The sequence below is a fragment of the Heteronotia binoei genome, chromosome 4 (genome assembly GCF_032191835.1).
Source record: "Heteronotia binoei isolate CCM8104 ecotype False Entrance Well chromosome 4, APGP_CSIRO_Hbin_v1, whole genome shotgun sequence".
Lineage (NCBI taxonomy): Eukaryota > Metazoa > Chordata > Lepidosauria > Squamata > Gekkonidae > Heteronotia > Heteronotia binoei.
Window position 1 is genome coordinate 25975227 of NC_083226.1, and position 25436 is coordinate 26000662.

At 43.3% G+C, this 25436-nt stretch overlaps 1 protein-coding gene across 1 annotated transcript in view; it reads left to right on the plus strand.

Annotated features, from left to right (window-relative positions):
- CORO2A (coronin 2A) overlaps window positions 1-25436 on the plus strand; it is a 100250-nt gene that overhangs the window by 11042 nt on the left and 63772 nt on the right. The window lies entirely within an intron of this gene.

The window sequence follows — 25436 nt, forward strand, 5'->3', positions numbered from 1 at the left end:
GAAACCCTGAACTTCCCTGGTATTCTCCCATCCAAGTACTAACCTGGGATGGCGCTGCTTAACCTCTGAGATCTGATTATGCTGGGCTAGCCTAGCCTGGACCATCCAGAACAGGGAGATGGTTCAAGAGCCATAGGAAAGTAGCTGTTTGGCTAAGCTTGATGTGTTACCCTTATGCTGTGAATGGTTCAGGCACAGAGCATCTGCATGAAATGCAGAAGGTTCCCAAGTTCAGTCCCTGGCATCTCTTTTTTAAAAAAAGGATCAGGTGATGTAAAAGACCTTGGCCTGAGATCCTGGAGAGTTGATGTCAGCCAGAGTAGACAACACTGACCTTAATGAACCAGTGGTCTGACTCAGAATACAGCAGCTTCATATGTTGGATTAATGGAGGCAAATCATGGTGGTGGGCCAGAATAGGCTATGCCAGGCCTATAGCTACAGGGGGGTCTGTGAGGGCCCTGCCCCATGAGGGGTGAAAGCTGAGAGGCTGATGGGCCTGGGCTATGCAGGTAAGGAGGGATATCTAAAGCCAAGCCTCACCTGGGGACCACCCTTTGATTTCTTGGATGGATTTGCATGCACCTGGCGTTCCCTCCCTCCCCCTGCAACCACCACAGGGGTGAAAGCTGAGAGGCTGAGGGCTGCCTTCTCCCTCCCTCCATGATTTAAATTACACGGGAGGGGTGCCTAGGAGCAGCCACTGCTTCTTCCGGTCCTTTAAATGGCATGTGGGCAGGCTGTCCCTTGATTTCCTTGTCCCTTGGCTCTCAACTTTCACCTCTGCAGCTCCTCAAGCAGTGCTGATGGTGAGGGGCGAGAGGAAAGGTCAGGCACCCTGAGTTGGGTACTCAGTGGAGGGGAACCATTAAGTGCCCCTTGACTTGTTTTACGTGCCCCCTCAACTTTTAAAATCCTGGCTATGGGCCCGGGCTATGCAGGTAAGGAGGGATATCTAAAGCCAAGTCTCACCTGGGGATAGAGATATAAAATTTCCGGAAATTTTGAAGCTAGGAGAAAACTCCAGGTTTTTTTCCAGAAAAAATGGAAATTTTCTGAAAAATTGAAAAAAATGCTACATTAGCATTTCTTTTTTTCTTTTCCAGATAGAAAGTCATTCTGTTACTTTAGGAATATAAAATATGACTATGGACAATTTTACTTGGCATGAAATTATCACAACTAGCATATTAAAAATGTAGTGTAACCAGTTATTACAAACAACTTAGTTTATAAATAATATTTATTTGTAATTGTAACAAATAGAGCAACAATCTCCTAAACTGTTTACGAGTTTATGTGGCACAGACAAAAAAACCTCCACAAAACAATTTTTAAAAATCTAGAAGTAACAATTATTCATATTTACCTCTCCACAGTATTAAATAAAAATAAAAAGACTCATTCTCATAAAAAGAATTGAAGAGGGGGGAAGTGGATAGAAGGGAGTGTAGGACTAAGTTTCAATTAATGGGCATGATTTAGGACTTGCTTGTCCTCAGTGCACAGAAATTAGAATAAACTGATACCATTCATATTTTTTAGAAATGATCTGGAAAATAAAGACTTTGTCTTGAAATATTTTACTCATCATGTTAAAATATAATGTTCCATAAACAACTTTTTTCTTTTTCTTTTTCAATTTTTCCATTTTTTTGGAAACAAAAAACAAAAAAGGCTTCAGGAAAAAAATGGGGGGGGGGGGAATGATTTTTTTCTGAATTTTTCCAGGTTTTTTCCGGGCCTTCACATTGCTACCTAGGGACCACCCTTTGATTTCATGGATGGATTTGTATCCAGGTCTGAATAACAAAACTAGTCTGTTAATTATTTTTATTGTACTACTAATGATTGGTTAAGTAGCTGTCTGACGATTTGTTAGCTAGAGCCGCAAGTGAACCTTTCCAGTCTTCGGCAACAAAACAAAAACCTACTGCTTTTCAAGGCATTGCCGCCTGGCTTCCGCTGATCTAATTGTGGTCCTCCAAGCTGGGCTGTGATGGATGATCACGCCATTGGAAGAGGAACAAAGTGAGTCAGGAATTAGATCTGGGATGTCACTCATGTGATGCGTTAAGCCAATGTCGTTTTTTTTAGTGGAGAGTGCTATGCAGTGATAGATTGGGGGGGGGGGGGGGGACTGATGCCACTGGTCTGTTATGAACCTGAGCCAGAACCACCATTCATCATGGAAAAATAGCACAGGTCATTGCAGCTTCTGCAGAAAAAACCAGAACTGATGTTGTAGTAAGTGTGTTTCCAGCATATGCAGGATTATGACCAACTCTTGATCTTAATGGCAGCATCAGACTTGTATTGTCATGCCTAGTCCTTGCAATGTTACCTGTGCTTCACAGTACAAGAATCCAGATGTTAAGCTTGGAGCAGAAGAGGAGGAGGCAATATGCCGTGTCATGTAGAGTATATTAATAAGGGAAGGCAAAATACTTTCACTCATGCGTTGCCCTTCCACTGTGCCCTCAGCCTAGCAAGGACATCAGTGGGTCACAGTTACCAGGGAGGAAAGCAGACATATAAACACTTTAAGTAAATCAGAGCTAGGGATGCTTTGCCCTCACCGGGATAGTCCAGGCTACTCAGATTTCAGAAGCTAAGCAGGGTTAGCCCTGGTTAGTATTTGGATGGGAGGCTGTAAAAGGAAATCCAGGGTCATAATGCAGAGGCAGGCAATGGCAAACTCCCTCTGAACATCTCTTACATTAAAAACCTCATGAAGGGTTGCTGTAAGTCAGCTGTGACTTGATTGCCCCCCCCCCCAAAAAAGGAGGGGGGGATATTTGGGCACCTGAACATCTTGGTAGGGAGATTCCTCCCCCCCCCCCTTAAGAAGCTAGCCATTGGGGTTTCATTTATTAATACTCCATTTGATCCTGGGTACATCTGCGTTCAGTTCTGGAATCTGCTCAGCCCTGGGAAGTGTGATGTTGCAAATCAACAGTCTCTGAACATATGCAGATTTCTCCCTCATTATTAGAAAGAGTACAGGAATGCATCCCAGCTCTGAGTATGTGGTTTCCAGATGTGCTTGACCCCCAGACTTTTTGCGTATTGATTGCAAGAGATTAGTACTCCTGTTTGGCTATTTTTGTTAATTAGATGATTCCACTGGTATTCAGGGAACATTCTAAGTGGTCTATGCAGAAGAAAGTCCAATTTTGTCCAATGAGGTTTACTCCCAGGAAAGTCTCTTTAGGATTGCATTTCTTTTTTTAAAAAAAATTTATTAATAACACAACAACAACATTTCTAAGGAGCAGGTGGGAATCTGAGTTCAGCTGTAATCATAAAATGAAAGATTTGCAGAGCTGGGAGGAGTCTGAGGATAACTTCAGCGACCTGCACAGAGATGGATTTTTTCCCCTCTGCTGATACCCCTAATGGATTAGCTCAGACGGGCAAGCCGTTTCGTATAACTGGAGAGTAGATTAAAAGTTTTGATAATTACTTTATTCTCAAGGGAAGATAACAGAACTGTCGTGATTAAAGCATTAAAAATAGGCTAAAATTTGCAATACATACAAGGCCAACAGCTGAAACCAGCAAAAGATGAAATTGGTCCTGCTCACAGCCTGAATATTCCATGGGCTTTGCATTCTTTTACTGAAGATTATGTAGGCTACATTGACTGCAGGTTGGCTATATAGAGAGCAGGGTTACCAATCATCCACATTCAGTAACTGCTAGCTCTTATTTGCAGTGAATGAATTGAAGGATGGGGAATATAGACATACAGAGGCAACTCACCTGTTTTCCTGGCAATTCTCCAGCTTGTTTTTTGCTGCTAGGGTTGGTTCTTCTTTTTAATGTCTTCCCCCCCCCCCAACATCATATTTCTCCTTTAGATATTCTTGCGCCTGAACTTTTTGGCATGAACATAAAGATTGAGGGCTGCATTGGGTGCCTTCCATAAAAATGTGAATGTGCCCAAGTGCGAATTTGCATGTACTTTTTGTGTCCCGAGGGTGGTTCTTGATCTGATCAGGGACTCTGTGCACTGAAGTGGATTCTCTACAAATCTCTTCCTTAGACCACTTGCCATTAAGAAACATTGCTTCAGAGAGAACATGTCATGTTGAAAAATTAAACATTTTCTGCAATTTATCTCAAGAAATCGATGCTTTCTGCTTTTATGGTTGGTGTACTCTATTACATAATTCTTTTCTGTTGGGAACCCTTTCATCTCTTATTTTTAGAGTATCATTTTTCTGTTTTCCTGCTATATTTTGTCCATGGTGATTATATTATCTTCCCCCAATAACTGAGAAAGTTATTGCCAAGAAGTAAAAGCTTTGTGACCTGGAGTTTGCCCTGTTGCTGAAACCAGAAGTTACACAATTACTTCTGGAGAAAACTGATAAGGGGTAATATTTTCCTGGTGTCCAGGTAACAGAGAAAGAAATTAAAGGAAGCATTGTCTCTAGGGGAAATAGATGGAAGGATTTTGATGTGTATGTGCATGTGTTCTGGTGATCCTTTATATATTAATTTTGGAAAGGAGTCCAGCAAGCAAAATGGCCTTGTTTAGCAGTAAAGAGGAGTGGTCTGATATCTCAAAGATTTACAAGATTTTGTTCCATTCTATTAAGTTTTTGGATGCTGACAGTCCACTTACGTTAGGGTTGCTAGATCTGGGATGGGAAATATCATTTTGGGAGTGCAGCCTTAGGATGATCGAGCTTGGGGAAGAACTTCAATGAGGTATCCACCTTCCAGAGCTTCCATTTTCTCCAGATAAACTAATTTCTGTAGCCCAGAAGTCAGGGAACATTCTAAGTGATCTATGCAGAAGAAAGTCCAATTTTGTCCAGTGAGGTTTACTCCCGAGAAAGTTGTAATTCCAGGAGATTTTCAGCCACCACCAGGTGGTGGGGTGGTGGTAACCCTAATGTCTTTGGATTTGTTTTCATTGTCTGGTGGAGTTCACAAAAGCTTGCATTGACTTGAAATTTTGGAAACATTAGAAGCTCCTTCCTCTGGGCTACTAATTAGTTAAATGGAAAAATAGTCTTTTCTAGGCCTCATTTTGGGTAGGAGCTCACAGGAGTGGAACTCCAGAACCTCTAAATTTTATTGTGCTCTTTCTTTCTTAAACCCCCCCCCCCATACTTGCTTCTGATTCCATTGTTCAGACCCCTGTGAGAATTTTGCTGAACTCTTAAGATTTGGCAAACTTTTCCCCCACAACAAATGGGAAAATAGCCAAAATATATAAAGCAGACAGATTGAAATCTTCATCATGCTACTGTGGCCACATAGGAGAAAGTAATTTTAAAAGTGTGATGGAATAAGGTTTTATTATGAAAATTCTAATTCAAGAAGCATTTTAAGGTAGATGCTGAGCTGATCTAGTTTAGAACACCTTCCAGTGATGTCAGGGGTGTGTGGCATATGCAAATGAGTTATGCAAATAAGTTGGGCTAATGAGCCCTGACACCTCTTTTTCTATGAAATAATCCCTGGCTTTTCACTTCTAGCCAGAACATTGTTGCCCAAACGGTTTACTTTTCTTATTGTTCAGACCCTATGGGATCTTTCTCAGACCCATTCACTAGCTTTCTGGCCCCTTCATCTAGCACAAATGCCATATCCTGGTCTGTCAACGCTCTTCAAAGCTGTCCACCTCACTGTTGCCATTATCTTTAAGAACGTAAGAGAAGCCATGTTGAATCAGGCCAGTGGCCCATCCAGTCCAACACTCTGTGTCACACAGTGATCAAAAAACCTAGGTGCCATCAGGAGGTCCATCGTTGAGGCCAGGACACTAGAAGCCCTCCCAGCTCCCACTGTGCCCCCCAAGCACCAAGAATATGGAGCATCACTGCCCTGGAGAGTTTGGAGGGCTAATAGCCATTGATGCGCCTCTGCTCCACAGATGGACCTCCTTCTACCTGATTCTGTCTGAGGCCTTCATTCTTCCATTCTGCAATAGCCTGGGCCACCCTAGTCAGGACAGCAAATAAATAGGGGCAGAGTGGTGGCAATAATATTTTGAGTTGGGACACTGGCATTGAGGGAAGGCTGATTCTCCTCTCTCTTTCTTGCCCCAGTTCTGAGCTGGAGTGGGCCCATGTGTGGCTGCTGTTTATAGAAAAAGAAGTGCTTGGGAAATCTAGCCAATAGCCTCTCTTGAGCAGTGTTCCGTGTAGGCTGTTAGTGAGCTAGCTCACAATTGTTTACCCTATAGCTCACACATTTTTGTCTTAGCTCAGGAAAAATGGTCCTAGAGCAAGCTAATTTATGCAGTAGCTCACAAATTTAATGCTAGTAGCTCACAAAGTAGAATTTTTGCTCCACATCTTAGAAGGAACATTGGCTGAGAAATGTTTTCTGGCCTGTTCAGAGGTGTAGTGTCAGCTTCTCAGCTGTGATATCAGAGCTATAAATCTTTTTGGTTATTCAGATTGTGCTGGAAAAAAAAGACTTTAAAATTGTTTACTCTTTTGGCTTATTTGACAGCAGTTTCCCCCTCCCCTCTGCTAATTCCCAGAATAAAGAAAAGATAAAAAGTTATTGCAAGCCTTATCTTTGCCCCTTAGCCTGTCAAGTTTCTCCACTAAGCACGGGATCTAGAAGCCAACGCTCTGCTCTTTTTTTCTCCCTACCTTTTGTTTTTATGAGGAGGGTTGGCCCTAGACTGTCTGGCACCGTAGGCAAAGCTAACTTCTTGTACTCCCCCACCTGCACTGAGTCACTTTGGGGAATGCCCAATCCGGTGCCCCCAGAACACCGGCGCTCTAGGCAATCACCTAGTTTGCCTAGTGGGAGGGCCAGCTCTGTTTATGAGAGTTCATTGCAAATAACACACGCAAGAGGTTGAAGTCTTCTCCAACTAGTAGTTGGGAACTTTCCAGTTGCTGGCTCTGGTTTTTATGAATGGAATGTTGTTCCTCTGGAGGAACTGTGGCTCATTTGCGTGGAATTCATAGGGCCAGTTGGCTGCATTCCCACATAGAGGGTTCTCTGTTGCCCTTAAGGTTGCTAGCTCTGGATTGGGAAATACCTGAAGATTTTAGGGGTGGAGCCTGAAGAGGGCGGGGTTTGTGAGGGGCTCTCATGCCACTGAATCCACCTTCCAAAGTGCCCGCTTTCTCCAGGAGAACTGATCTCTGTCACCTGGAGATCAGTTATAATAGTGAGAAATCTCCAGCTACCACCTGGAGGTTGGCAATCCTAGTTGCCCTGGCATACAAGACATTTGCACTGACAACAGAGAACAATCCGCCCAAGAGTTGTGTGTGCACCTTCTTGGCCAGTCAACATTTCCTCAGTGTTTTTTCCCCTGCCATACCATTGGAGACTTTTTTTCTGAGCTTTTTTTTTTTTTTAAAAGGTAATTGCTAGAGTGCTATAGCATTATTATGTTATATCACTATGAAGGCAGAGCGTACCCAGGGTCCCCATCCTTTCCTCTGCCTACCACCTTGATTCCTTTTCATATCTCCCCTCCTGCCTGTTCATCCTTTTCCCTACCCTCAACTAGCCCTCTCACCATCTGCAGTCACAGTTGCCTGCACTACCTACGTGCCCATTCACCTGACATGTTGGTCAGTGCATTTGGCTGAGAACATGGATGGGAGAGTGCTTGCAAGCAAGGGAGATGGGAAAAGAGTGGGTGGGCAGCAGGGGAGGCACGTGATCATCAGCAGTGGGCCCTTCTGGAAGCTCGGGGGTCTGGCCACTGCCTCACTTCAGAGTATCCAGATACCAACCCTAGAAATTCCTAGCTTTTTTTTTTAAAGTATCTAATTCAGGAGTGGCCAAACTTGCTTAAAGAATGAACCATACAGAATAAACATCAGATATTTGAGAGTCGCAAGACATGAGCATCAGATGTTTGAGAGCCGCAAGAGAGTGGGAGGGAGGAAGAAAGGATAGCAAATAGATAGGGGGAGGGAGGAGAGGCAGAAAGAAAGCAACTTTAATTACATTCTCCAAGCCGCTGGCTGGTTTGACTTGGGGAAGTGATTTAAAGAGAGAAATGGCTTCTCTAAACTGGCCAGTGAGGCCAGGCTGTTCCTGAATTGCAAAAACACTCTTCTTTAGACTGGACAATAAGGCTTCATGCCAGCCCATTGTTTTTATTGTCTGCATGATAATTAAGATAGTGATGAGGAATTCTTTTTAGACTGATTTGAGTGGAACAGGGCCTTCTACAAAAGGTCTGAGATTACTCACAGGCATGCTGGGTAGAGAAGCAAGGACAGGGTCTCCATTTTGGAAACACTTGTCTTTAGCACTGACGTTAGCACTGACTGTGGCTGGTCTCTATGTTGGAAAAGCTGGAGATAAAGTTTTGAAACTAGTGGTCTTTCAACCACAGAATTGATAGAAGTTTTATTGGATAGTTGTTGTTACCTGCTATCTCTGGAGGGCTCAGAGTTGTTCCTCTTTGGACAAAGTCTCATTGTAGGTGGTGGAACAGTTCTGGATTGCCCCATAATTGACTGCTCCTTCGTATAGAATCCCCCTCTTGGATGGTTAAACTACGTGGTTTCCCCCCCCAAAGTAGCCCCCAAAGCAGTTTGAAAACAGTTTTGCTGGTCTCTTGTTTTGGAGAAACTGCATGATTTGCTCATGCATATTGATTTCATGTATTCCAAGCTTGAAGATTAGAAGACCTTGTGATAGACTTTAGTGGGGAGTTAGTCATTTGAGGCAGCTAAAGGGACTCATGATGTTAAATATTGCTTTGAGACTTGATGTGGGAGGTTTTTAAACAAGTGTTCTCTGGCCCAGCTTCCTCAAAATTGTTACAGATGAGAAAGGTAATGGCATGGCAATAAATATTACTGAGCTTTGTGTTGTGATAGCTGTGGGAATGTATGGAATTTTCAAAGATTTTATCTGTGAGAACTGAACTGTAAAGATAAACAAGGCATTTGCTGATGAGAGCTGGTGGAATCCATCCACCTCAGCTATGTCACTGCGAACAACAAACAAGGCCGAAAGCATTGCTCTCCTCAGGGATGGATGCCGAACCCTGCCTGTGGCTGCCTCCTTAGCAACTCTGATAAACAGAGATGATTTCACACCACTTGTGGTCAATCTCAGGAGTTTCTGCTTGCCTTTTTTCCCCCTTCCCCAGCTTAGCTGTTGAGATAACGCAGCCTATGAACAAACTAGAACCCTGTAAATATCAAGCAGAAGACAATTAATAATATTCGTTGTTGTCCTTTATGATACTGTGGGAAGGCTAGCCAAAGACCCTTTTAACGTTAATGGGGAATCATTCTTCTGCTTTTAAATAGGCTTTCAGTCTGTCTGCTTCTCAATCTCTGGGGTGCATATATTATTTCATACTCCAGAGAAGACTAGCCTTTACAGGCTCCGCTTCCTTTGAAAGCGAGTAAGCATTTAGAACTGGCTCACACAAGCAGCAGGCATCACTATATTTCTCTCTACTGGATGATTGTAAGCTGGTTCCATTGAACAGCATTTTGTGAAAGTGATAGAAAAGCTCTCTTTTTGTCGTTAGATCTGTTCACAAACGCAAGTCCATTGCAAGAATCTTTGTGAATATATGAACCAGAGACAAGTGGTTGATGAACCAGTGTGGCATAGTGGTTAAGAGCAGTAGACTCTGTTCTGGAGAACTGGGTTTGATTCCCCACGCCTCCGCATGAAGCCTGCTGGGTGACCTTGGGTCAGTCCCAGTTCTCTCTGGACTCTTTCAGCCCCACCTCCCTTGCAAGATATCTGTTATGGAGAGGGGAAGGGAAAGTGATTGTAAGCTGCTTTAAGACTCCTCAGGGTAGAGAAAAGTGGGGTATAAAAAAGCAACTCTTCTTCATTGGAGAAATCATGTTTCCTGCTTGTTGACATTTGGTAGGGTTGCCAGCTCTGAGTAGGGAAATGCCTGGAGATTTGAGGGGGTGGAGCTTGGGAAGAGCAGGGTTTGGGAAGGGGAGGGACCTCCACAGGGTATAATACCATAGAGTCTGCCTTTCAAAGCAGCCGTTTTCTCCAGGAGAACTGATCTCTGTAGTCTGGAGATCAACCGTAATACTAGGAGATCTCCAGATGCCATGTGATTGGCAACTCTATTCAGCCAGTGCAGACAGTTCCTTTCGCAGACAGTACTGGCATGGTATAAGACAAGATGGAAAGGCTCCTTTAAACCAGATTTTAGTAGTAATTCCAGATTAATTACTGCTGAGTTCTAAGAGTGTTTGTGATTATAGTAGGTGGTGAGAACCAAAGAGCAGACATTGAAACTAGCAGCCCGTATGGGAATGTGAACTAATTCCAGGAAACAGCATCTGTGCAGCAGAAACTCTGGTTTCTTCTTCTGCCTGTTGAACACCCTTTGCGATGTGCCTCTGCATTCTGTTTTTGACTGACATTTGTGAGAAGCCGGTTCATCAGCCCTTTGCTTTCATTTTTCTTTATACCCAAAGCTACTGTTCTTAAAAAACTGTTTCTAATTGGGCTGTCAAACTATTAAAGAGTATTTTTTTTCCACTCATCTGCCTTTTTGTAGACTGTTTCAAAAGAATCTGTATATGCTCGGCATCTTTTGTTAGTAGTTAGGGGGAAAAGCTGTTTTTCTGGGGTTTTTTAAAGATAGTTTCCCCTTTTTGTTGTTGAAATAATTAAATAAGTTGAGACTTTGTTCCTTGAAACCCTTCTGGATGGGTCTGAAGACCTTGTTACCAAGGATCTGTGACTAGGCCAATAATAAAAAGAACATTTTGACTTTTTAATTAATTTTAATTGGGGTTCCCCCCCACTATGTTGTAAACTGCACTGGGGTCTTGTCTGTAGTTGAATGATGCTTGATTAAACAACCAACTAAATAAACCAGCAAGATGGTTAACCTGATAAATAGTGCAATCCTGAGCTGAGTTATCTGATTGCCATGGAAGCCCACCAGGTTTGGGCCCATTGCAGTCCCTCAGCTTAGCCTACCTTCAAAGGCTGTTGTGAGTATTTTGGAGAGAGAGGGGACAATGTCTAAAGCCACTGTGTGTCCTCAGACAGAGAAAAGCTGAGTATAAATGAAATAATAGTAAATTTGCATCTATAGTTTCAGTAAAATTGCCAAGCCCCCCCCCCCCTGTGATTGGCAGGGAATGGGGGGGGGGGGTTAAGGGCTGCCAGATCAAAGTTGGGAAACCCCTGGAGCGTCAAGGATGGAGCCTGGGGAGGACAGGGATCTCAGCAGGGTAAAATGGCATAGAGACTACAAAGCGTCCATTTTCTCCAGGGGAACTATAGTCCAGAGATGGGGTATAATTTGTGGGGCTCTCCAGGTCCCATCTGGAGGTTGGCATGCCTAATTTGCACTGAAAGCAGAATCTCTGATGTGTGGAGACAGCTTTAGTTCTGCTAGGATAATTTTTTTTCTGTATAAGCTTAAAAGCTGCATTTTCAGGTGGTGGGACAAAGCGCCAGTGAGGTGACTTTTAGCCCCACACTCCAGCTCTTTTTTTTGTAGCAGGAACTCCTTTGCATATTAGGCCGCACACTCCTGCTGTAGCCAATCCTCCTGGAGCTTACAGTACGCCCTGTACCAAGAGCCCTGTAAGCTCTTGGAGGATTGGCTACATCAGGGGTATGTGGTCCAATATGCAAAGGAGTTCCTGATACAAAAAAAGCCCTTCGGGTACACTCTATTAATGCTTGTGAGAAAATCCTAAATCTTTGTTCAGGTGTATGCATGAATTGGGGTGGGGGTGTTAATGGAAAAACCTCTTAATGAATCCTAATCCAAGAGTTTCACGTTGGAGTCTTCCTTTGATTTTCCTTTACTTGAAGATTTATAACTTGTAACAGGATCTTCTATAGAGTTCTTCATCCATCTGTTCCTTCCTGTCCATTGTCTCAGGCTATTCTGAACCTGGCATTGCCTTCTATCTCTTCAAAACACACCTGGCTTCAAGGAGGCAAGAAGGACACCCAGTTCCCAACCTTGCAGCCCAGATTCATGATGTCTCAGATGCTTCAAGAAACCCCTTTCCTGCAATCCTGAAACTGCTCTCTGAAGGGAAGAAAGGCCTCTTTTGCCCTTGGAACTGTTTCCCTTTTACTGATTGCTGGGCTATTCTGTAAAACTCTCCAGGGGTTTCCTGGGGCTACAGGAAATTCCCCCAAATTTAGGGCTCTCCCCTTATCTCACTAGGATGGATAGCAGCTGCTCACTTATTTGAGGAACTCAGGGGATGTATTTGGGGAACATCCCTGTGGTCTCAGCTATTGGGAAATCAGACTTTTTCTTACCTGCCTAACCCAACCTCTCCATACCCCCCATCCTGAATTTGTTTCTTGGTAATGAAATGGTGGAATGGTGGGAGAGTGGAACCAAATGTTGGAAACGGGCTTCTCTTTGGATGGATAGACAGAGGCATGTCTTGTCCTCCAGTCGTGGCTAGTTCCTATATAGACCAGAATTCGAACAATTGTTAATTGTGTTCTTCTTCTGCTAAGCAGTGTGAATAAACCCCTTTGTAATAAAGGGGTAGAAAAGTGTATGTGTTATGACACACAAACACACAGAAATGAGTTGTAAACGTTGCTTATCAAGAAGAGTTATTTTGTGCTCTTTGCTCCTTAGGGTTTTCTTTCTCTTTATCTCTGTTTATGTGGAGTTCCTTCTTTTGAACTTAAAGGCAGAGATCACCTTTCTATTCTTATTGCTTAGTTACACTGAAATCCTCGTTTGCAACTGGGCTGTTTGCTCTCACACTTGCAGTGGGAGAGTCTCCTCCACAGTTGGGAGCTCAGGTGCATCAGTATTTTTTTTACTGATGTGTTCACTTATGCATACTAAATAATGGTGGTCAGGGCTTTTTGTGTAGAAAAACCCAGCAGGAACTCATTTGCATATTAGGCCACACCCCCTGAAATCACCATTGTTTCACATGGGACTTTTTATAGAAAAGGCCCAGCAGGAAGTCATTTGCATATTAGGCCACCCCCTGACACCAAGCCAGCTGGAACTGCATTCCTGCTCAAAAAAAGCCCTGATGGTGGTTATAAATCAGTCCTTTACAGCTGGTTCGTCAATCCATGACCTACATATCTTCCCAAAATCTTTTTTTTTTGTCACCTGGTTTGAGTTGCTATAGAATAGCAGAAGGGTTTGCCAAATACCTGGCAGATCAGAATACTTGAATAGGACTAGAATAGCCAGGGGATTTGAAGATTGTCTGGCATCCAGAAGTTCTGGCTCTTTTACCATTACATACCACTAGGTGGCAAGCTAAACTCGTTTTTAAGGCAAGAGACATTTCAGAGATGGTTTACCATTGCCCCCGCCTCTGCATCACACCCCTGGCATTCCTTTGAGGTTGACCTTCCAAATATTAGCTTAAGCCAACCCTGCTTAGCTTCCAAAATCTGACAGGATTCGGCTGGTCTGGGCTATACAGGTCAGGGTAGAGATCTGAATGTGCATAGCCTGCTTGACATACAGAGTTTTGATCAGTTAGATTTGAGTCTAGTGGCATCTTGGAGACCAAGAAGATTTTCGGGTTATAAGCTTAGGAGTATCAAAGCTTCCTTTGCCAGATACCTGACAACCCTGAGAGCTTTAACTCTCAAAAGCTTATAACCTGAAAATCTTGTCGTTATCTGAGGTGCCCCTGGACTTGAAGCTAACTTTTCTAGTGCAAAGTTGGAGTCTAGCGACGCCTTTAAGACACAAAGTTTTATTCAAGGTATGAGTTTTCATATGTATGCACACTTTTGCAGACAGGAAGTGTGCTTGCACACAAAAGCTCATGCTTTGAATAAAACTTTGTTGATCTTAAAGGTGCCACTGGACTTTAACCTTGTTCTGGTGCTTCCGACCAACACGGCTACCCACCTGGATATGTTGTTAGCTGCCCTGAGCCTGCCTAGGCAGGGAGGGTGGGATATAAATAAAATCATCATCATCATCATCATCATCATCATCATCATCATCATCATCATCATCATCATCATCATCATCATCAGTGTTCTGGTGCAAGCCAACATGGCTGCCCTCTGAAACAGAGTTCATATTGTGATCTTATCCCTTTGTACGTTTTGCTAGAACTCCTGGGCGGAAGGATTGGATACGAAGACATGATAAATTCAGATAGAAATTCCAGAAAAGAGTAGCTGACACAGGGCACGCTTTAAGAAAGCAGTAGTTTGCTGGATCTAAAGAGCAGCCCTTGGCTAGGAACTAAAAATAGATAGCTTTAGAGATTGATGGAGATATCCAATCAAGTGGCTCAGCTAAAAACACTAGAATTTTTACTTGAAACCGGCACCTAGTGGACCTTGTAAAACTATCGTAGAAATCCTCCTCATCAGTGAATGTTGTCAAGCAAGGGCTTTGTTTTAGGCAAGGATCCAAAGGAAAGCACATTTTGGCTTGAGAGGAATGCTAGCAAATTCTGTCAGCAGGAGCAGTTTGTCTGTTCCTGAAAGCAGTGCATTGAAAACCTACAAATGATTTATTCTTTCTGAGTAAAAGCTTCTGCTTACGTGAGTCTCCTGCTGTTTGTGTTTCCTTCTTTTATCAGAGATGCTGCAGTAATGGAAAGCAAACTCTACCCTGGGGGGTTGTCTTGCAACCTGCTCCCACCTCAGTGTTATGCTGGGTTGTTTGGCGTATGATAGTTGTTTAGTCTTCGTAAGCAAAATAAAGCGAGAGTACTCATGGCCCCTCTAAACTGCAGAGCCCTGTGAGCGAAAATTCTACTTTGTGAGGTACTGGCATTAATGTTGTGAACCACTGGTGTTAAAGTTGTGAGCTCCTGCATAAATTAGTGTGCTCTGGGGTGTGCCTTCCTGAGCTAAGACAAAAATGTGTGAGCTGGAGGCTAAAAATCTGTGAGCTAGCTCATGCTGACTCAGCTTAGAGGGAATACTGCTCATGGCTGTGATGTCTTCAAGCCATAGAGTCACCAGTTCTGGTGTTGAATGCTGGGTTTGATGCATCGAAGTAAAGCAGGAATCGTGCTTTATTGGTAGCTACATACTAAGACCACATGGCAGGGCCATGACCCCGCTTATATACATACACAAGAACCACCCCATAGATCCTCATACCAAATCACGGTAGTCAAGCTTCACGCCAGAACTGCTCATTAGCTTCCTATTTAAGTCCAAATTCATAGTGTATCCCAGAGTCCTTAGCGTTCCTGTGGTAGCCCTGGTGCGTGTGAAAGCTTCCCGCCAAACATGGAGTCCAGTACATAACATCTGGGTTGGGAAATTCCTGGAGATTTGGGGATGGAGCTGTGGGAGGGTGGGTACCTCAGGAGGGTATAACGCCTGGAGTTCCCTCTCAGAGGCGGCCATATTTCCCGCATGGCATCTGATCTCTTTAGTCAGGTGATCAGTTGTCATTCTGGGAAGTCTCCAGATTCCACCCTACCGAGATGAAATTTATTCTGCCATAGATGTTTGTGAGGCAGCACTCGCTCTGGCAGATGTGAACAGCTGGATAAAAAAATGTGATAAATTCAGTGCTCGCTTTGTCATATGTTTTGAAATGTATGTCCATTAGGTTGATGCTTTTTATATTCACAACAGAAAGCGCGGGTTGGGTTGGTGTAGGGTGGCTGTCACAAAGAGAGGCTAGTTTAAAATTAGCTCAGAGTGGGCGAGGGCAGTTTAAAATTCACTCAAGAGTGGGCAAGGGCCACTGCCAGCTATAGTTAGAAAAGCAAAGTAAGATTGGCGTAAAATTTAGTGCAAGATACACAGGCACAATAGGAAGTTATATAAGGCTGCAGTCATACACACTAAATAATGCAATTTCATTCCACTTTCAATGCACTTTCTAACAGGAGTTTACTCTGTGAACTGGCAAAGTCTAGTTGGAATGTGCATTGAAAGAGCAATATTTAGTGTGTGTGATCACAGCCTAAGTATAACCAAATTACTTGGTGTTCATAAGAGGTGGGATATGTAAGATATAAGAAGAAAAGATTGGATTTATACCTTGCCCTTTACTTGGAGTCTCAGAGCGGCTTATGGTCTCCTTCCCTATCTCCCTCTGAGGCAGAGGCCATCTTGTGGGTGATTCCCAACCCACTTGTAGGAAGTCAGGATTAACTTCAAAATTCCTTTTCCTGTTGGGACTCACCCCAAGTCAATTCTTTTCCTTCCTCAGTAGGGAGAGCACCTAGTTATAGGCTGTGTGCTTATCACCTCAGTAGTTTACGAATTCTTATCTCTATTCAATTATCCCTCTTTACTGCTCTATTCCTGCTTTTTCCTTAACTAGCCTTCTGGTACCTGTCTTCCTCTCCTCACTCTTCTTTCCTTTCCTTCGTCGGGTGTGGGCTTCGGCTCCCCAGCCGCAATTTTTTGGCGCTCTTTTTTCCTCATGGAGGAGGATTAAAGTGGCTAGAAAACATGCTGCGAAGAGAAGAGGACGACGGATTCCTATTGGAGGGGGAGGATCAGAACCCCACCGGACCAGCGAACTCAAAGGGCAAGACCCAGCAGAGGCTTGCACGGGACTCCCTGTCGGAGCCGCCATTTCGCAGCATGCAAAGAGAGCACGCCAAAGATGGCCGCTTAGTCACTGAGACGAGGCTGATGGCTTCAGGCCCGGCAGAGTCTTCCTTCCCATCCAGTGGAGGTGGTGAGTGTAGCGACCTGGGAATCAGCACTGTGGGGGGAGCCCCCTTAAGTAGCAACAATGCAAGGGAGGGGGAAGGAATGAGCCACTTTACTTATGACTCGGCCAGTTTGAAAATTCCCAGCCAGGAGATCTCATTCCTATGCTTCTCCCTCAAGAATTCCTTGCTATGCTATGTGATATGCAGGATGAGATGGTCTCCTTCCATAGAAAGAGGACCAGATCCAATAGGTCCCCCTCCGCAGCCTCCTCTAGATCCTCTTCCCCTCACGAGAGGGTCCAGGTCACGAAAATGCCCATGGCCAACCAAGGCAGCCAAGCAGCACATGCCAACTCAGGGAAGAGATATGACTGAAGAAGGGTCCCCCCCTTAGAGATGGGCTTCAGACACCCAGTGACAGAGAAGAGGGTGAATTTTCCTCAGACAAGGACCTAGATATAGAGGTCCCAGAGCCAGTGCAGAGATTTTTTAAGGTGGAAGACCTACAATATCTGTTAGTTAGGATCCTCACTGCTTTGGATCTCCATGATGATCCTGACATGGAGGAGGCGGAGACCAAGTCCAGGGTCAAGCACAAGGAGGGAGACAGAGTTTTTTCCAAAGAGGGCTTCATATGCCAAGGCCTTTTCCTTTCCAGCTTATTTTGAAAGGCAAATGAGAGCAGAGGGGAAGAGACCACTAGCTAATAAGCGATACCCAGGGTATCAAAAGAAAATGTATCAGCTTTATTCCTTTACTAATGAGTTTTTGCAGATCCCCCCTGGTGGATGTACCGATAACAGCACTGCAGAGCTACTGCCTGGTCTCTGAGGATGGCCATGGGGCCCTGAAGGACAATATTGATAAAAAAGCGGAATTCGCCCTTCACAGAACTCACGAAGCTGTGGCAATGGCGCTCAAAGCTTTGGCGGTGGGATCCTTGGCAGCCAGAGCAGCTATAGTATGGATCCGCAAGCTGATTGGGAGGCTGCCCCAGGAGGATCATTATTCCATGGAAGGTGCAAATCGCATCTTAAGGGCCATTTCTTTTCTGGCTGACTCTACACTAGATACTATGGGGTTTGCTTCCAGACCTATTTTTTCGTCAGCAGCGGCTAGACGTTCTATTTGGCTAAGAGCTTGGTCAGCAGACACCTCCTCTAAGAATATAGTGATGGCATATCCCTTCCTTGGGGGGAGCCTTTTTGGCCCAGCTCTGGATGAGATCTTAGTGGAGACCAGGGATAAGAAGAAGGCGATGCCCAAGTTTATACGGCATCAAGACCGATGATCTTCATATCAGCCTTCTACGTCTTCTTTTTGTTCACAGCATACCCTTCCGCGTTTTCAACAGGATTCCAAAAGACCATCATGGAACAACCCCAGGCAGTCCTTTTGTCGCCCCGGTTTCTCCAAATTCAACAGAGCCAGAGCTAAGCAGCCCGATAGACTGGAGAGAGACCAGAAGGGCAGCAAACCATGACTATGCTTGTCTTCCCATCGGGGCACGTCTGTTTCACTTTTGACACCAATGGGAATCCTCAACAGCAGAGACCTTCCACAGTGAAAATTTACAACACAACCTGGAAAGCCTTTGTCCGCTGGTGTAGGAGAAAGCAAGTGGATTTTCTTTATCCAGAGATTAGGTCCATTTTACAGTTCCTCCAGGATGGTCTTGATTCAGGCCTTAAGGCAGCGACACTAAGGTGCCAGGTGGCAGCCCTTTCTTCGGTCTTTTCCCGAGATTGCCATTCTGGTTTGTCATCTCATCCTCATATTTCCCGTTTATCAGCAGAGCAGCCCTATCGCTTCCCCCTCAGGTCCATCATTTTCCAATATGGAAGCTGAACACCGTTCTCATGGCCCTGACCAAACATCTGTTTGAACCCATTCAGTCTATCTCCATGGCCTTCCTTTGCATGAAAACAGTTTTCTAGTCTCAGTAACGTCGGTGAGACGAGTTTTGGAATTGCGGGCCTTGTCAGTACAGAAGCAATTTTGTATCTTTCATAAGGAGAAAGTTGTCTTGATAACCGATCCGACTTTTTGCCCTAAGGTCAATACAGCCTTCCACAGATCCCAGGAGATCAATCTGCCCTCGTTTTGTCCAAAGCCGCTCATCCTAAGGAGAGAATCTGGCACACCCTAGATGTACGGTGGGCCTTGAAATGCTATAGGACACAGAGCATTTGCAGAAAAGACTCCCTGTTCATCAACGTTTTGCTCCCTCATATGGGTAAAAAGATGCCCAATATAGCTATCAGCAAGGTTTTCAAACAATGTATCACAGAAGCTTACAAAGTTCAAAAGATATTGGTTCCTTCTGGCCTAACGGCACATTCAGTGTACAACGCAGCCACCAATGCGGCTTTCATGCACAGAGCTTCGGTGGAAGAAGTCTGTAAAGCGGCCATGTGTTCATCAATTTCCACGTTCATTAGGCATTACAAAATCAACGTGTATGATTCAGCAGATGCGCCTTTTAGTCGTAAGGTGCTTCAACACATTTTGGAGGAAGATGATCCCTCCCACAATCTAGGGACACTGCTCTTACCTGTCTCACAAGATGGCCTCTGCCTCAGAGGGAGAACGACCATTGGATACTTACCGTGAGGGGTCCTTCTCCTCTGAGGTCAAGAGGCCATCTTGATCCCGCCCAGTCGTCATCGTTTTCTCCAAAATGTGCTATAAAAAAATCAAACAAACTAACAAACAAACACAGAAGCATAACCCAATAATGTGGATTACAAAATTGTCCAAGAAGGTGAGAAGATGGAGATTGAATGAAGATTTGCTACAGAATAAAGAAACAGTGACATACCTAGAAAATGAAACGAAAGCTTTTTTCCAAGTGAATGACAAAGAGGATATTGACTTTCAGATGGTCTGGGATGCCTTTAAAGCAGTAATGAGAGGAATGTTGATTACTTTGAATAATAAAGATAAGAGAGTAAAAAAAACAGTTGTTGGACATTCAAAAAGAAATAAAGAAAAAGGAAGGGGAGTTGAGAAAAAGGCCAGGGGAAAAGAACATTTTAAGGGAAATTACAATATTACAAACTCAATTGAGACATTTGTTAAATAAAGAAGTGGAATGGAGTTTGAAAAGACTTCAGCAAAAATCCTTTGAGGGAGCAAATAAACCGGGAAAGTATTTGGCTTGGCAATTGAAGAAAAAGAGAGAAAATAGAATTATTAACAGAATTGTGGTAGATGGAAGAGAAGTGGTTACTCAAGAGGGAATAAAAAGAGAATTTTTTAAGTACTATGCCAAGTTGTTTAAAGGTGTTAAAATAAAGAGAAGATGGATGAGTATTTACAAAAGATAAAAATAGAGCCCTTAACTGAAAATATGCGAAAAGTTTTGAATGATCCAATTGAAAAAAATAGAAATTGAAGCAGCAGTTAACGCAATGAAGAATGGAAAGCACCTGGGCCTGATGGATATACAGCTAAATATTTTAAAACTTTTAAAGATGAGTTAATACCAAAACTGCAGAAGTTGATGAATACAATAAGAATAAAAGGGAAGGTACAAAACACATGCAAAGAAGCTATTTCGTTGATACCTAAGGAAGATAGAGATGTCACGAACGTAAAAAATTATAGACCAATTTTGCTATTAAATAATGACTATAAAATATTTACAAGAATCTTGGCAGAACGGCTTAAACAACATTTGATAAACTTTATAAAGGAAGATCAAGCAGGGTTTCTTCCCAAAAGACAAATAAGAGACAATATTAGAACTGTTGTAAATATTGTAGAATATTATGAATGACATCCAGAAAAAGAAGTAGCATTATTCTTTGCAGATGCAGAGAAAGTATTTGATAACTTAAATTGGGACTTTATGTTTGCAGTAATGGAAAAAATGGAGCTGGGTGAAAACTTTATAATGATAAAATCAATATATTCTAAACAAAGTGCAAGGTTGTGTATAAACACAGATCTTGCAGAAGATATGAAAATTAGCAAAGGTACTAGACAAGCCTGCCCGCTTTCACCATTGTTGTTTATAATGACTCTTGAAATATTATTGATGCAGATCCAAGAAGAAAAAGAAATAGAAGGATTAAGAATAAAAGGATTTACTTACAAATATAGAGCTTTTGCTGATGATATAATGTTTATAAATGAAAACCCCATACAAGTTACACGTTTGCTGCTAGTTAAAATACAAGAGTATGGGGAGTTGGCGGGACTTTGTATTAATACAGAAAAATAAAAAATTCTGTGTAAAAATATGCGGATGAACAAGCAACAAGAATTACAGAGACTTAACGGGTTGTGAAGTCACCTCTAAGGTAAAATACCTAGGGGTGGAGATAACAATGAAGAATATTGATCTGTTTAAAAATAATTATGAGAAGCTATGGCGTAAAATGGATGAAGACATGTTAAAATGGAATAAGCTTAATTTATCACTGTTGGGTAGAATAGCTGCAATCAAAATGAATATCTTACCAAGAATAATGTATTTGTTTCACACTATTGAATTGTGAAGGATGGCAAAAAATTTGATAAATGGCGAAGGAAAATCTCAGAATTTGTGTGGGCTGGGAAGAAACCAAGGATTAAAATGAAAATTTTGACGGATGCAAAAGAAAGAGGTGGGTTTCAACTGCCGAATTTAAAATTATATCAGGAAGCAGTTTGTTTAGTGTGGATGAAAGAATGTATAACGTTGTTAAACAAAAAACTTTTAGTGTTGGAAGGTCACGGAAATAAATTTGGCTGGCACGCGTATTTGTATTATGGAAAAAAGGAGATGGATGGTTTTTTCTCTCACCATTATATAAGAAATAATTTGCTAAATACATGGATTAAATATAAGAAATATGGAGATGAGAGAAGACTGTTATGGATAGTGCCAGCTGAAGTAATAAAAATAACAGCTGAGATAGGCGAAGAAAAGTGGTTGTCATATAATCAACTATTAAAAATACAAAGTGGCAAAATAGAACTGAAAACTGCTGAAGAGTTGAATTATAAATGATTGGTTTCAAATGCAACAAATAAAGAGCTTGGTGGAGAATGATACTAAAACTGAAGGAATAAGGAAAGAGCAAACAGAATTGGGGACAATGATAAATTAATTTCAAAAGTATATAAATTATTTCTACAATGGTGTACAGAAGATGAAAGTGAAATCACAGATGATTAAATGGGCAATTAATGTAAATAAAGAAATACAGATGGAAACTTGGGAATATTTGTGGAAGAATTCTATGAAACTTTCAACATGTCAAAGTATTAAAGAAAACTGTTTTAAGATGATGTAAAGATGGTATATGACTCCTAAAAAATTGGCAAAAATGAATAACAAGATGCCAGACAGATGTTGGAAATGCAAAAAGTATGAAGGTTCTTTCTACCATATGTGGTAGACTTGTGAAAGAGCTAAAATGTTTTGGCAAATGATTCAGCAAGAGATTTCTAAGATCTTGGGATATGAGTTTAACAAAGCTGCAGAGACTTTTCTGTTGGGACTACAAATGGAAAAATTTCCAAAAGAAGATAGAACTTTAATCTGGTACTTGCTGTCAGCGCTAGGACATTGTATGTGCAGTTGTGGAAGCAAGAAAGAATACCAGAGAAATGGGATTGGATTATAAAAGTTATGACATGGAGTGAAATGGACAAATTAACAAGAATATTAAGAGACTGTGATTTAGAAGTTTTTAAGACGGAATGGAAAAAGTTTAGAAGATATGTAGAAAAAGAGTGGAAAATAAAAGAACATTGGACAATCTTTGATAATTAAGTTTTAAAAAGAATATAAATTTTTGTTTTAATAGTTAAGGGTACCTTTAAATATTTGCATTTTAAGTTAATAACACCGGTGGGGGTCAAGAAATGGGGGGAGGGGTGGGTAGAAAGTAATATAAGGAGTAGATAAAAGAAGCTTTTTTAAAAAGATGTAAGATATAGATTTATTACCATATGTTACCAATAAAATTGTTTTAAAAGCAAACAAACAAGCACAGAAGGATTCTTACCCTTTCTCTGTGTATCTTATTCTTTGTCTAGTTAGAACTATTGCTATTCTTCCCTTCCTGTTTTTTCATGTTGACGGTTTTCATGTTCTTCGAGCCCGTTCGGTGTAGTGGTTAAGTGTGTGGACTCTTATCTGGGAGAACCGGGTTTGATTCCCCACTCCTCCACTTGCACCTGCTGGCATGGTCTTGGGTCAGCCATAGCTCTGGCAGAGGGTTGTTCTTGAAAGGGCAGCTGCTGTGAGAGTCCTCTCAGTCCCACCCACCTCACAGGGTGTCTGTTGTGGGGGAGGGAGATAAAGGAGATTGTGAGCCGCTCTGAGACTCTTGAGTGGAGGGCGGAATATAAATCCAATGTCGTCGTCTTATAACTTGTTTTAGTTATGGTTCTACTGATGTTAGGAATACCAAACTGACTTGGGGTGAGTCCCAACAGGAAGAGGAAGTGTGAAGTTAGTCCTGCTTCCCTACAAGTGGGTTGGGAATCACCCACAAGATGGCCTCTTGAAAGACCCCTCACGATAAGTATCCAGTGGTCATTCTCCTCCCCTCCCCATAATGGACACTGAGGTAGGCGGGGCTGAGAGCAGGGCCGGCACTAAGGGTTCTGCCGCTAGAGGCAGACCCCTGCGCCCCCCCTACATCCAGCTCCCTTTGGGGTTTTTTGCGCACTTAGGGGGCCTCAGGAATGGCAGACGGTGCACGAGAGTGGTGCCACCCTGCCGCTTTCCCCCTGCACTATACTCTTTGGAGGCCTCCAAAGAGCGTAGTTTCTAAAAGGTAGCCGGCAGCCCAACTTATGATGACTGTATGAATTTCTAACCTCCGAAGCCTCCTATGATTGACAGCCTTGTTCAGGTCTTGTAAAATTAGGGTTGTGGCTTCTTTTGTTAAATAAATCATTAAGGAATCCTAAGTGCCTGTTAAGACCTAGATTGGGGTGGATGATGGTCTTGGGGTTGCATCCAGACCAGGGACAGCCAAACTTGCTTAACATAAGAGCAGGCCCGTAGCCACAGGGGGAGGGGCACGGGGGCACAGCCCCCCACTCAATCCCCCCTGGACCTTTATGGCTCCTCTGTTCCTCAGTCCCTGCTCTCTCCGCACTGCTTTGGCGGCCCCCACCCCACTCTGCTGGTGCCTCCCCCTCCCTTCCAATCCACCAATGCGGCAAAACAGTGAAGAGTGGGCTTCAGGGGCTCTTTCAAAGCCCCCCCCCCCCGCCGGTGGGAAAGGCTGCTCCAAGGCTGGCAGTTTGTACACCGGCTTTTCAGGGTGCTCAGCAAGTTCAGCGCTGATCGTCCCGGTGCTGAACATCCTGAGCACACCAGAAAGTCGGCGTAGGAACCCGCTTTTCCCGCTGATGGGGGGGGGGGGAAGTGGTTTTGAAAGAGCCCCTGAAGCCCGCTCTTCACTGTTTTGCCGTGTTGGTGAGTTGGGAGGGAGAGGGAGATGCTACGGGGAGGGGGGCAGGGCCATCAGAGTGGCGGGGAGATTGGGGCCAGAGGGGGGGGGGCCGCCAGAGGGGGTGCCCCTCCATCCAAAAAAATTTTCCCGTGGGGCCCCCCTCCCAATCTGGAATTTTCTGGCTATGAGCCTACGTAAGAGCCACATAGAATAAATGTCAGATGTTTGAGAGCCGCAAGACAGGAAGGGAGGGAGAAGGAAGGAAGGAAGAAAAATAGGGGAGGAAGAGGGAGAAAAAGCAATTTTAAACGCATTCTCCAGGCCACCAGCTGGCTTGGAAGAGTGATTTAAAGAAAGAAATGTCTTCTTCAAGCTGACCAGTGGGGCTGTGGGGACTTTGAGAGCCATATAATATGTGTGTGAAAACCACATGTGGCTCCTGAGCCAATGTTTGGCCACCTCTGGCCCAGACTAAGTTTTCTTGTGGCAGAATAGAACACCCCCCCTTCTGCTTCATCTAACTGATCTCCACAAAATGCTGATGCTGGGGAATGGGGAACCCTGAGGAAAAACATGAAAGAGGTGCATATGTGTGTAGTGGGACAGGGGGAATCTGTGGAAGTTGCCAGTTTAGCTGGATCCAACCCTTGAACTTGTCAGTGAATTCCAATCCTGCAGTTTCCTGTTGAGTTCTCCCTTTGAAGTTTCTCTGTGGAAGAACAGCAACTTAAAGATCAGCAACAGAATGCCCTGGAAAAATAAAATGTTCACCCTCTGCGTTTCTGAATGTTATGGTTTTTAATTTCAGATTTGTGTCAATTTATTCTTTTACACAAGAACTGAGTCATGATAATCAAAAGAAGCACCAAAGGCCCAATTCTCCCATTGGTTTTTGAAGTAATAGTGCCATTATGAGGTGATGGCTTGCCTGGTGTCATCTTACATTGAACTTTTTTTCTGAATACTTTCTGTTGCCTAAGGGTTTTGGTGTTTACTGTGCCCTGGATAGCTCACACCTGCAGTGGATTTCCAGGACTTGGCAAATGCTGAATTTCTAATGCATGGGAAGGGCATGCACAAGAAAGCATTCAATATGCAGAAGGGATGAGTGAAGATTACCTGGTACTGGCTTTATTTTGATAACGAAGGATGCAAGAATAATGGGAGGGGCTGTGGCTTAGTGGTGAGGCATCTGTTTTGCACGCAGAAGGTATCAGGTTCAAGCCTTGGCGTCTCCTTTTTAAAGGATCAGGTGATAGGTGATGGGAAAGACCTCTGTCTGAAGCTCTGTAGAGCTGCTGTCAGTCAGAGTCTGACAGTATGGATATTGATAAGGCCAATGGGCTGTCAGATTGCTTCATGAGTTCATGTGCTTATGTTTGAGTATAATAAGACTTTCCAGAATAGAATTGTGCGGGGGTGGGTGTGTAGTTCTTTGTGGTTTTCGGGTCACTGGGAGTTC